General features: G+C 42.1%; 1 protein-coding gene across 6 annotated transcripts in view; it reads left to right on the forward strand.

Moving 5' to 3' along the window:
* The window catches only part of LOC122790739 (solute carrier family 22 member 17-like), a 766,774-nt gene that overhangs the window by 220,708 nt on the left and 532,164 nt on the right, over positions 1 to 13,902 (forward strand). The gene's annotated exons all lie outside the window — the stretch shown is intronic.

The raw sequence follows: 13,902 nt of genomic DNA on the forward strand, positions 1-13,902 counted from the left end.
AACAAAATGCATACACTATTAATGACAAAGCTGCCCATTTCAGAACATTTCCATCTTAAAAAAGTGTACACTAACTTCTACAGTCCACCAGTATCCGTAAATATGCACAATCTCTGAAGAAGTAAAAGTCATCTAAATAATTTCACTTTAAAGAAATCTGTAACTAATGAAGAGGTTGCTGCTAGCAAACAACTTTATATGTCATTGTTTCATCTACAAAGTGCCTGTTGCCCTTGAGGAATAAATTACCTGTGTTGCATTAAAAAAATGATAAGCTAGCAATATCGCAATAGGGAATGGATGGCAAACTGATAACAGGTTCATAGTTACTAGGTATCTTTGCCAAAAAGGACTGCAGCATCCACCCCGTTTACAACACAGTACAGTATCAGCAATGCATCTACCTACTGTGGGAGTAGAACCCACAGCCTTCTGCATCAAAAGCAAGTACGCTATGTGTTGTGCTATTAACATGCAAGCAGCCTCAGCATAAGCAGCACTAAACCTTGTTCCCCTGCAGCTCTCAGCTCCTTGTAAAATCTACTCGACACTCAGCTGTATCTCTGAACTTTGCAGCACAAGAAATCTGGAAAAAGCCAACATTTATGGGGGGGACAAAAGCCCAAAAAGCAGGGACACATTTTAAACATTGCTTGTTATAATGTTGGAAAGTTGCTAGAATAAAATGCTGTGTTACCACCATACATTTCACTGCCAAGTCTTGAACCCAGCGAACCCTGTGCAAAACAGTCAGAGCAACATACTACTATGCCAAATCATCTGTTTTGTGAAAGAGAGGAAGACTGAAACTTAAATGGCTACCATTTAGTGAATTCAGTTCTCACCATAGCTGTCAACCTTTTAGCACAAAACACCTGAACAAAGCCAATAATTGGGGAATACAGTCCCAAAAATAGGGACAAATTTCAAATATCAATGTTATAAACTTAGAAAATTGCTAAAATAAAAGGTTTTGTGTTACCATGTACTTTCTGAAGAATATGAAGTCTGAAATTCAAATGCCTGTTATTTTTATTTAACATTTGTTAACCAGGAAAGTCTGACTGGGAAAAAAAATCCAATTTTCAGCAGAGCAGGCAGAAACACTCCACACACACGTTCTTTGTAAGATGGGAGGACAGGCAGATTCCACACCAAAGGCACCCCAGCCAAGAATCAAACCAGAGAACCTGTAGCTGTCAGGCAACAATGCTACCAGTGCACCACAGCGCTACTGACTTTGCAAGGAAAAACAAACGCACACAAACCACAGATTTTATCAGGAACAGAACAAATAGGCAAACATCTGCACATTTTTTTTTACAAATGGTGGTGGGTAGGGAATTCAGGCCCTTGCCACCTGCACCCAAGGTACAGTGTTCAAGCCTGAGTATTCTCTACCCACCAGCATGTGTTCTGTCTAGCCACCAGTATTTAGCAACTGGGGCATTTCACACACACACACACACACACACACACACCACTACCTGATCCAGTCTTCTGTAAGCTCCCTGGTAAGTGATCCAGTCTTCCGTTCCACACTAATAATCCAGTTGTTCCCCCTGAAAGGTGAAAGCAAGCTCCTCTGTAGTCTCAGCCTGCCCACGCAAGTTAACGTCTGGTTTCCGGTTTGGCTGGTTCTGCGAGAATAGGCTGGAGGCTCCAGCCTATGGACGATGCAGTCTGGTTTCCTTCTCTTTTGTGCGATCATCACCACACAGACTTCTGGGGCTGCAGGGCAGAGATGCCTTTCTCCTGTGTCCGGACTGCCTAACACAGCAGTCTGGAGTTTTGCGAGTACCAGGAACTCCAAGCACGCATGCATGGAGTTCCGGGACTCGCTATTTCTTTTTTTAATTTTCTTCTTTTGTTTCTACAGGTGGGGGTATTTTCATCTTTCTGTTCTACAGGTGGGGGAGATGCAGTAGTGCAGTCCTATAGCACGAGCCGCCCCTGCTTAAATTCACTTATACATCCAGTTGATTTCAGGTAGATCTTAGCAGGAGCAAAGCTCAGATATTAAGCAGAAATAACCCAAAATGTACTACTTATATAAGGCAAGACAGAATGTCAGTGATGAGCTGAAACTACCCCCCACTACTATCAATGGCTACACAGAAATTCTAGAAAGTACTCTGCAGAGAGACAGCCACAACTTCAGTTGAGTTAATATTCCGTGAAAAACACAAATGAATAAATTAAATACAGTACTATATACAAAAGAACTGCGGCTGTGGTGCTGCGGTAGCATTGTCGCCTCACAGTTAGACGTTGCCCGTTCGATTCTCAGAGCGTCTTCTGTGTAGCGACATGCATGAATGGGCGTTCCTTCATTGAAGGCTGTGCGTTAGGCCCGGCAAGCCAGTACGTAAAAATCTACTGCCAATCATTAGCGGACCGGAGTTCCAGTGTGGCGACCCCTAACCGGGAAAAGCCGAAAGACACAAACTATATGCAAAAGAACAGATAAAAGTGTACTTAAATTCACTTCTACATCCAGCTGCTTTCAGGTAGATGTTAGCCGGCCAAAGCTTGACATATTAAAGAAAAACAAATGAAAATGAAATAGTCATGAATATGTTCATCTTCATTTTTTTGAAATGCCCTTTGAAAAGGGAACTAAAAGAGCAAAAATGTTTTTCCCAGTAGAGATACCTGCAAAAGAACATGGACGAAGACCATTTCTTTCAGGTGTATCTGGCCTTTCTGATGAATGTGTGCCATATTCATTGGAAGAGTTAATATATATGGTATACAATCACCAACTCCAGTGGTGTGGAGATTTTTTTTTCAATTTCACAGACTCTTGTCCAGTTTATAGAGGTATCTGGATAAAACCGTTGAAAACCTTCTTTGCTGTCTTTGTGTGTATATCTATAGGGTGCGACTGTTTCTGGGCTACTGCCCAGAATTTGTTAGGTGGTCAGTCATAAGATCAATAAATATATGCAGAAAAGCGAGGTACATCAGATGAATCCTGGACTTCACTGCTGCTTGAGAATTTCTCCTGACCTCCCACTCTTTGGGAACATTAGGGCATATAATAAACTCAAGAGGTAATTATCCGAGATCTTGGTAGTATCAACACTGGAAAGATGTGAACAGGGGATAAAGTTTAGATATCAGTGTGGTGTGTAGGGAAAAGGAAGCATAGATTACTAGGAATAAAAAAAATGCATGGTTTTTCAGTGGAAACCAGAAGGCCTTTACAGAGTGTAATGGAGATGCCAGTGCTACACTCACTGGTGAATTCATTAACTTGACTAGACTGTCAACCATAGCTGTCAACTGTCTAGATTTTTGCCTGATATTTTTGGTCTATTCCTCATGAAATTTGTGGATTTCCGACAAATCTCTGACTGAAGTCACTAAATAATGACACACATTTAAATTTCAGACTTGATATCCTACAGAAAATATATGCCAACACAAAACCTGTTGTTCTAGTATCTTCCATGTTTATAAGAGTAATGTTTAAAATCTGTCCCTGTTTTTAGGCTTTTGTCACACCATTATTTTAGGTTTTGTCTAGATTTCTTGGGCTAAGAGGTTGAAAGGTATGCTGTCAACGTTTGTAGGGAGCAATACTATAGTAGCACTAAGTATATTAAATGCAACTTTGGTTTTACTTGACTTGTTCATGGTCCTGGTGTTTCACTGGTAGACTTGCCTGAACGGTTTTCATGTGCTTGAGTTTTCAGAACTATACTTGGTGAAGCAGAGAAGATACAGGTCTCAAAAGAAAAAAAAGGCATTCATACTCCACGCAGGCAACCACCAACACCTTTCTTCAGAGTTTCCCCATGAATATACTACATTTGCAAAAACAATACTTAACTAGAGACACAAGTGTTTAGCCTCCTAAGAAAGAGTTGAGTTTTTTAAAAAACTGAACAGCCTCAACTTTGGACAGTCCCTGTCAGTAAATCTTACATGAGGAGATTACTGAGTCTGTGGGCAGTTCCTGTCTTTGCAGATACTCTTTTTTAAATGGCTGTCAGGCTTTAGAGAGCACCAGTTGAAAATCAGACTGTTGTGGAAACCACAAGACAGATTATGAAACCGTTAATTTGCTGTGCCTTCAGGGACAGGAAAGACCTGCATATTATCGATATTTTTGCAGATCATCTGGAATCTATGGTTATTGATGGGCAGTGGCAGAGTGTGTGCACCATAGATACTGTAGCTGTAATGACTACAAATACGAATGTTAATGTGGAAGTAGGCTTGTATTTGATGCTGAAAGTTGGGAAGGGAGTTGCTGGAGTAAAGTAGGACCATATCATTTGCATGTAGAAGAATTGGTTATTGAGGCATGCCATTGAGAAGTTTGTTGTTAACAATGGAAAAACATAATGCAGCTAGTATTGGTCATTTGTAGTACAACTTTGATTAAAGGGGCCTGAAAAGTCACAGACAGAGGTGTAATTGTTGAACCAGAGGGTTGCATTCAGACCAATCACTGTGCATTGGTCCTGCAACTAGGCTGCTGCTCTCACTTCCCGCTGCTTCGTCGGGTGTTCCCCTTCTTTATTACTTAACAGAATATCCCTCCTTTCCGAGAGAAGACATCTGTGGACAGTCTGCGTGATCAACACTAAATATACAGCGACTTTGTCTCCCCACTGCTAAGGAGACTCTGTGTATCTAACAGTCTTAAATATGTTTTTCTAGTTACTTTCTAAACTTGAGCAGCATTCTACCTCGGTGTGCTTGAAAGCAGCCTACCGCAGGCCATTGCATTTTGCCCCCCCCCCCCCACCTCGGTTAACAATCTGCTCCCCTCTCTGCCTCCATTTAACTTTTTAAACAACTTTACAGTGGCACCTCTATTACTCCGTGTACTTCCCTCCTTTCTCCACTAGGTGGCAACATACACCTGATAAAAAGACCTGCAATAAACCTTTTGCCTTGCTCCACTAATTTACTCTGTGTAAAAGTGTCTCTGCCCTACACTAAGGAATCTGTGGAATTACCACTACACACTCATGCACATTCTTTAAAGTGTGTACCCTAACCAAACTTAAAGTCCAAAGTTAGTAACTGGAAAATCTAAGTTTTGTAACCAGAATACGTGCACTCAAGCAGTAGCCTTCCTTTTCCAGCCTCAGGTCACTGATTGATTATTTTCTAGTCCTTCTCGCCTTTTTGGCTCTTCCTGCTCCGTTTGCCCAGTGGGCTCACTCCGCTCCCCTACCCTGCCCCCAAATCTCACCCACCCCCAGTGCTACATTTATTCTCCTCCTAAAATCCCTCCCTCTCCTCCAACCAGTCCTCACACACCTTTCCCCCACCCCTCCTCCAACCTACCTGACTCTCACTACCACTCCCCCTCCCACCTAATATCCCATTTACCCTCCTCTCTATCACTTCTGACTCCAACTACCATGCTCACCCTTCCTCCTAAAATCCTTATCTCTACATCCATCCTCATCCTTCTTCTACTACCTCTTTACTATGGCACCTCCTTACCGATTTCCATTTACACCCACCACCTCTTCCTCCCCACCCCCACCTCACATCCCACTTCCACAATGTCTCTGCCTCTTTAGTTCCCTCCCACCCTATCCTTCTCTTAAAAGTAAAACTTTTCCCAAGCACTACTACATACTACAAACCTAAACCAATTCGCTACCAGCCACATCTATCTAAGTACAAACCTAATAAACTCATTCCCCATCTCACTTACCTTTGCTTAGACAGCGACATTCACCCCAAACCAGGACCAAACTTCTCTCCAACAAACCACCCCAGCACCAACAACAAATCCACCAGTAAATACCTCAAATTCCTCACCATCAACACCCAAAGCTTAAAAAATAAATTAACCCTCTTTCATGCCTGGCTCAATCACAACTTACCTGACATTGTAGCCATCTGAAACCTGGCTAAAACCTCACATAAGTGACTCAGAATTCCTTCCCTCTGGATTTCAATCTCCCCGATCTGACCGCTTAAGTAGAAGAGGTGGTGGTGTAGCTTTAATCTACTCCAACCACTTGTTCATCACTCCTTACCCTAATCCCATCCCTTCTTTCAATAATGCTGAGCTTGTTACTGGCCTACTAAAATAAACAACTATAAAAGCATCTGCATCATTTCCCTCTGTATTCCCCCTGGTAACACCACCAATAACCCTGGAAGACATCCTTTCCTGGACCTCCTCTAATATTAAGCTAGAAACCTACATTATGGGAGATGTAAATATTGACTGGGAAAAAATCATTAACCCTAATCCCACCATAACAATCGGTCTATTTAACTTCACTCAACTTACTAACTCCATTACTAGACAGAACAAAACCAACCCCCCAGGCTCCATACTTGACTGGATCCTATTATCTCATCCCAACAAAGTCATAAAATCTGGTGTCATTCCTGACCCATTAGGAGACCACCTACCTGCCTTCACCCTTCGAGCTACACCCACTTCCCCACACTCTCACCAGTACATTCATACTCGTAACCTGTCTAACTTTAACCCTACTACTTTCTCTGACTCCCTTAAGCTAACTAACTGGAACCCCCTAAAAATTCTACCATTTGATGCAGCTGTTGACTATTTCAATTCAGCATTCGTAACTGTCCTCAACTCCCTAGCTCCAATAAGAACAAAAAGAGTTAAAACAAAGACCACCCCACGGCTCACCAAAGATGCCAAAAAGATTATGCTACAAAAAGATAAAACCTGGAAAGCTTACCTCCAATATAAACAGCCAGAAATCTTTCTTAAATATAAACAGCTGAGAAACCTAACCAAAAAACAAGTCATTAGAGACAAAAAGTCTTACTACACCAAACTACAAGTAAATCATGCAAAAAACCAAACAATTCTGGAACTCTATTAATTCCCTCCTTAGGCCAGGTACAAAAAAACAACCCCTGTCCTGACACCAGCAAATCTGACCCTGAAATTGCCTCACTATTCAATACCTTCTTCACTTCTTCTTTTGCTAAGCTAACCAAGACCTTTTACCAACAATAACCCTCCACCCTCCCTGCTCAGTCTTCCCCTCCCTCCCTCCCCTTCTTCCGAACTCAAACCCGTCTCCACCAACCTAATAAAGAAACTTCTCTCTAAACTAAAGCCTTTCTCTAATGCCCCTGACAGCATTCCTTCCTAAAAATAGCCTCAGATGTTATTGCTCTGCCTATCAGCATTCTGATCAATAGATCACTACTTGAATCCTATGTACCCAAACTATGGTGTACTGCATTTATTCTTCCACTCCACAAGGGTGGCAAAAACTGTAACGTCTCCAATTTCCGCCCCATAGCCATCCTCTCCCCAGTCTCTAAACTTCTTGAAAAATGCATCCACCTGCAGCTCTTGCCATTCCTTACCAAACACCAGCTACTCTCTCGTACCCAACATGGCTTCCGCCCAGGACACAGTACCAACTCCGCCCGTCTCTCCTTCTTACATTTTGTCAATTTAGCTCGTGACTCTGGTAATATGGTATCCTCTGTTCTTCTGGAATTATCTAAAGCTTTCGATACCATCTCCCATAACCACCTACTAAACCATATGTCTAATCTCAACCTTTCCCAAAAAACTCTTTCCTGGTTCTCCAGCTATCTTTCTGACTGGTCCCAAGCGATGAAATGGGGCCAGGCCCCCTCCACTTTCCCACTGGAGTACCCCAAGGTTGCATACTTGGCCCATTGCTATTCAATATCTTTATTAACGACTTCCACAAAGCCATACCTAATACCAAAATTGTGCAATACGCTGACGATTCCACACTGATCTGCTGCGCCACTAACCTAACAGAGCTCCAATTTCTGACACAAACTGCCTTCTCAACCACCGAAAACTGGATGCTCCAAAATCACCTCTCACTAAATGCCAACAAAACTAAGATCCTTCTATTCTCTCCCTCAAAATCCTCCCCTCTTGATAAAAACTCACTTCAAATTACCAGCCTTAACAAACTTCTTGGTGTCACCATTGATGATCACCTAAAATTTAACACTCATATCCAGCTAAACATCAAGAAAACCCACATAAAACTTGGCCTATTTTGCAGAAATAAACCCTTCCTCTCTCCTACCACCAGACTAACTCTCGCCACAACCTATCTCCTTCCTTCTGTACTGTATGGCGCTCCTCTGCTCACTAATTTATCTTCCACACTTACCTCCAAACTGGAAGTATGTTACAACAAAATCTCCATATTCGCCACCAATGCCAAATCCTCCTCTCATCACTGCACCTCCCTTCACTCATTAAACCGGCTTGAACTCCCCAGTCAACTTGACTTTCTCCAAATCACCACAGCCCACAAATTATTGTTCCAACCCACTAACTGCCCTGCACTATCCAATGTACTGCAACCATATACCCCCCTCAGATCCCTTAGATCTACCAACCAAAACCTGATCACCGTTCAAAAACCCAAGCGCCCAGCTGGTCAGCTTCTATTATCCTTTTCCCTAAACAAAAAATGGAATGCTCTGCCCTCCACACTGAGGACCTGTGACAACCCGAATAATTTTAAAACTCAACTTCATTCCTACCTCTGTCTAAACAGGAAATGCAACTGTAGTCTTCAGCCCATACCTCTCAAGCTCTCCTCCCCCTTTACTCCCGGATAACCTTCTTACCTTCCTAACCTCGCTCTCAAATGTAGATTGTATATGCAACTGAACAGTAAAATCTAGCTATTATGCTATATGCCTGTTTTTTTCTCCTGAACAAAACTGTAATTGTTTGTTTTCTTTTCTTTTTTGAATACAACCTGTTTGTAATGCAAACTGTCTTTGTAATTATTCATGTAAGTAAGCTTTGCGTTGTGGAGCTTTTCTCCCTGGGCCTCCACTGAAAATGGGCTCCCCGAGCCCAGTGGACCTCCCCGGTCATCAAACTGGAATAAATAAATAAAAATAAATAATTTGTTAATACAGTTTGATTACTTTTGTGTAAGCATAAATTTGCCTATGTCACAAGTGTTTTTCAGTAAAGGTGTTTAAACAAAAAAAGAAATAAAACAACAATGTACAAGGCAGTACAGTGAAGCCAGGGCAATATAAACAACTCTGAACAGGAAATGTATTCTACTACAGTTAACAGACTTGTGGGTTAAGTAAAAATCTCAGCGTTAAGTTATTTACAAGTATATGGAATATATACATATTTACACATAAGGAAGGGAGATAGAAAAAGCGGAGGGTAGAAGTAAAAATGAGGTAACGGAATGGTTTGTGGAAAATAAGATTGTAGGATAGATGGTAAAAGACTTTCAGTAATCTGCTGTAAGATAACATTGTATATAAGAAAATTGTTGACAGAGGTGGATGATTGCGTTATGTTGTGCATCTTGATTGATGGCACTTGATGTATAGATGGTTTAAAAGGTAGGACTTCAAATCAGTCAGGAATGTTGGATGTGATGTTACCTGTATGAAATGAGGTAAAAGATATATTTTCACAGCTGAAGTAGAGAATGAAATGTCAGGTATGATGAAGTTTGGATGCAGGGGTTTCAAGAAGTCCATTGTGGTTTTGGCTCCTGAGATAATAGGATGATATTTTTGGAGAGAATTTAGCAGCTAAAGGACTAAAGGCATTTGCATGCAGGAGTTTAAATCTGTATTTGGGAGCTGAGTAGTAGATCTACTCTGTATTTCTCTGGAAGCCATTTGGCTTTTGCTGTTGTTGCTTAGTGATATTCTTGTCCTGGGGAGAGAGAAAAATCTGCATTTCTTATTTGAAATTGGTTGAAGTGTTTTCATTCTTTTTCGTGGCAGATCTGGCTGAATACAATATACAGTGGGTATTTTTCTTGCCAAGAAGAGTACATTATTTGCTTTCTAAATTTGTCTAAGTGAATATGAAAGAAGAGGGATGTATCCTGCCAGAATCATGGCTGTCTAAAGAAAGTGACATTTTCAGTGTGTGTATTGTTTTATGTTCAAGGAACTGGCGAGTTTCATGCATTTGGTTTTGGAAGAGTTAAGTGTTTTTTTGTTACTAATCCATGTCGAGAGTGAGTTGAAGCAGGCTTGTATTTGATGCTGAAAGTTGGGAAGGGAGTTGCTGGAGTAAAGTAGGACCATATCATTTGCATGTAGAAGAATTGGTTATTGAGGCATGCCATTGAGAAGTTTGTTGTTAACAATGGAAAAACATAATGCGGCTATTATTGGTCATTTGTAGTACAACTTTGATTAAAGGGGCCTTATTTGAAATGGAAGACCCGAGGTGACTGAAAAGTCGCAGATAGAGGGGTAATTGTTGAACCAGAGGGTTGCATTCAGACTGATTCACAATTTGAACTTGTGGGCTATGAATAGTAAGCTTTCCCTAATTTGTTAAGATAGAGGTTAGGGTTCATAAGTCAGTAACAGACAAAATTGGCGCTCTTGTGAAAAAATATGCCTGTGTTGCAACATGTATTGCAAAGAAAATTTGTACCTCAAGTCTAACGGTTAGAAGGCATGCCTTGTTCTGATCACTGTTACTTAGTGAAATTCTGTTTAACAGTTTGTGATGATGTGAGGTTTTGCCAGCTATGCCAGGAGAAGTAGGGCAGTGGATGTGTAGCATATGCCAACACAGCTAGCTGGAATTTTGTAAATAATATATCATTTGTATGTCAAACTGATGTGTACAGATGCTTGTGTTTAAAAATGTGCCATGTGCATGCATTATGTAACTGTTTAAATGTATTTGTTTTAATAGAGGATACTGGAAGAGAAGAGGTTAATCTCAATCCACCTGTGAAAATAGTTTGAAATTAAATTACCTGGCTTAGGCCATAATCACTGCATCTTATATTTCTCAATGCAGTAAGAGACAAAAAAATCTGCACTAGGAAGCTTTCTATTTTGTCTTTGGGGTGAACTAATTACTACTGTGGAAGGGTGGAGGTTTAAAATTGTTTTATGACTTCCAGGAGCTGCAGAAGATCTTAGTAAGTGTGTGTGTGTGTGTGTGTGTGTGTGTGTGTGTGTGTGTGTGTGTGTGTATATAATACTATTGACATGCTAAATCCTGACTGCTTCTAGCCAAGAGGGGGTAGCATAGGTACCAGAAGTCAGATGACCAGATGTATGTGATATCATTCTGTAATCCATCATTAAAAATTATATTTTAATACTAGGTGAGACTTAAGTCTCATGACAGTCTGTTTTTGGAACCTGATAGAGAAGGACCCTCACCTAGTTCATCTTGCCTTTCTCTAGTAAGTGACCAGGGAATAGTAATTATTTAGATCAGTCAGGAAAATGTAGTGAGATTAGTTAAGTACTGTTTTTTTTTTGTACCTGTGTGAATCTATGCAACTGTTATTTTAATAGGTTCATAGGTAGGTACTAGGCTATCTGCCCGAAGGCATTTGTACACCCATAGCCGGCCTTAGGCATAGGCCAACTAGGCGGCCGCCTAGGGCGCCAATCTAGCAGGAGCGCTTTTCCAGTATTTATTTGGCATAGGTAGACCAGGATGGGGGCACCAGTTAGTGTTGTGGGGGGCGCCATGGAGCCCTTTTGCCTAGGGCAACAATTGACCTAAGGCCGCTCCTGTATACGCCTAGCCGGAATGTGTTGGCTTTCATTGCCTCCTTAGATTAGTTCCCTGTGCCTCTGTCCAGCAGAGACAGTGAAGTGATCCCTGGGGTAAACTTTGTTTCCCATCCACTCATCAAGCTTTCTCTCGAAGAGTGTTCGTGAGGAGCTCTGCCTAATGTAGATTGGAATCTTGTTCCAGAGCATGGGAAGTCTCTGGGACAGGAATCTATCCCACCAGTACATCCTATTTATTGTTGTGATGAGGTTTAGATCCATAGAGCATGTGGCTTGAGGGGATATGGTTTTCTTTAGGTGGAGCAGGTCCATCAATTCTGGGTTGGACATGGCCTTGTATATCAGGCATAGTTCACCTCTGAGTAGGCGGTATGCAACCGAGTACAGCTGGAGTTTCTTCAGTCGAGCTGCATAGGGCATCTGTTTGAGGCCAGTGATCCTCTTGGTGAGGTACTTCTGTGGTCTTTCCAGCTGTTGCAGGTAAGGTACATCCCACATCGGATGTTGTACTCTATGATGGGTCTGATGAGTGATGCGTAGAGGGGCACAATAACCTCTTTTGATCTGGTTGCAAAGCCTTTTGTGATTAGGTGGGCCACATAGAAGGATTTTCTAACCAGTTTGGCAATGTGATTATCAAAGGAGAGATTACTATCTACTTAGGTCCCCAGATCCCTTATTACATCTTCCGTATTTAGGGGGCTACCACCTATGTGGTAGTTTGTGGCTACTTTGTTTTTTCCAAAGGGGATGACTTTGCACTTTTTGGCATTTAGCTTGAGGCCATGGTTGTGACACCAGGTATCTGTCTCAGTGAGGCTGTTTTGGAAGATGTCAGTGTCAGCTGGAGATTAAATTATAGCCCCTAGTTTGCAGTCATCTGCGAACTTGGTCAGCCATAGACCTCCTGTGCTTGCCTGTACCTCTGAGAAGTATATGCTGAACAGGAGGGGTCCTATGACTGAGCCCTGGGGAGCACCACCTCTAACTGGTTTAGAGTCAGACCTAGCTCCCACAACTCTTACCATGTGGGTTCTGTCCATGAGTCATTTGGCAACTCATCTCGTGACGTAGGGGTTTATTTTCAGGCTGGGGAGCTTGTGTATAATACCAGAATGGGGAATGGTGTCAAAGGCCTTAGCAAGGTCTAGCTAGGCTGTGTGGACCACCTTTTCCCTCGTCTATAGCTTTGGTAACTGTATCAAAGAAGTCCACCAGGTTTAGGAGGCATGAACTGCTCTTAACAAAGCCGAACTAGGTAGGGTCCAGTGTTTAGAGCTTCCCAATGTCTCTGTTAATGAGATCTATGATGATGTGCTCCATAGCCTTGCAGACTAAGCTAGTCAGGCTTATAGAGGGATAGTTCCCGGGGGTCTGTTGTGGCTCCACCTTTGTGGAGCGGAATAACCATTGCTGTGCGCCACTCTATGGGCACGTAGCCTGTGGAGAGGCTGTTTAGGTGAGGGGTTAGTTCATCTTTGAGCTTGTGTAGGACACCGCATGGGACACCGTCCGGTCCCATTGTTGCTGTGTTTTTGGCATTGGAGAGGGCTGTTTTAACCTGAGTAGCTGTGATTTCAGGGGCACTACATTCTTCTGGTATGGTTATGGGCCCTTTTGGGGGTGATAGGGGGGTGAAGTTTGCACTGAACCTGTTTGCCAGGATGTTGGCAATATCAGTCGGTTCAGTGTATTTTTTGCCATTCTGCACTAACTCTGACCAAATCTGAGAATTGCCACTTGGATTCTTGGCATAGCTAAAGAATGCCTTGTGGTTATCTTTAGAGTCCTTGGCAATTTTTCTTTCGAAGCTAGCCTTGGATGATTTTATGAGGGATCATAGTTTCTTGCTGATACTGATCAGGAATGTCTTACCTTCTTGGGACTTTACTCTTTTCTGTACTAGTTTCCTCCTTCTGATGTATAGCTTGTTTATTGCAGGGGTCCACCAGACTGGTTTCCTTTTCTTAGAGGAGTAAGTCTTAGTTTTATTTGGGATAGCATGATCCATGCATTCTTGTAGGTGCCCGTAGAGTGCATTAGTAAAGGATTTTGCAGCTTGTGCAGCGTTATCCTTTAGCATGGGGGCTTTGAAACTTTCCACCTCGGTCTTAAGTAACATGAAGTTTGCTTTTGAAAAGTTTTTCACAGTGATTTTTTTTTTTTTTACCGGGGGTGGGGGCGGAATGTGGATATCCAGAGTGATTAGTTTATGGTCAGGTCTAACCAGCAAGGGGTTGACCTCCAGTGTGGAACACCGGTCGCTCATGTTGGTGATGACCAGGTCCAATATGTTGTCATCTCTGATGGGGGTGTTGACCAGTTGATCCAGGGCGTTTGAGTTTAGAAATTCTAGGAAATGTTGGGCTAGTGAGT

This window comes from Protopterus annectens, chromosome 16.part0, assembly GCF_019279795.1.
Source record: "Protopterus annectens isolate FY-2018-M chromosome 16.part0, PAN1.0, whole genome shotgun sequence".
Classification (NCBI taxonomy): domain Eukaryota; kingdom Metazoa; phylum Chordata; order Ceratodontiformes; family Protopteridae; genus Protopterus; species Protopterus annectens.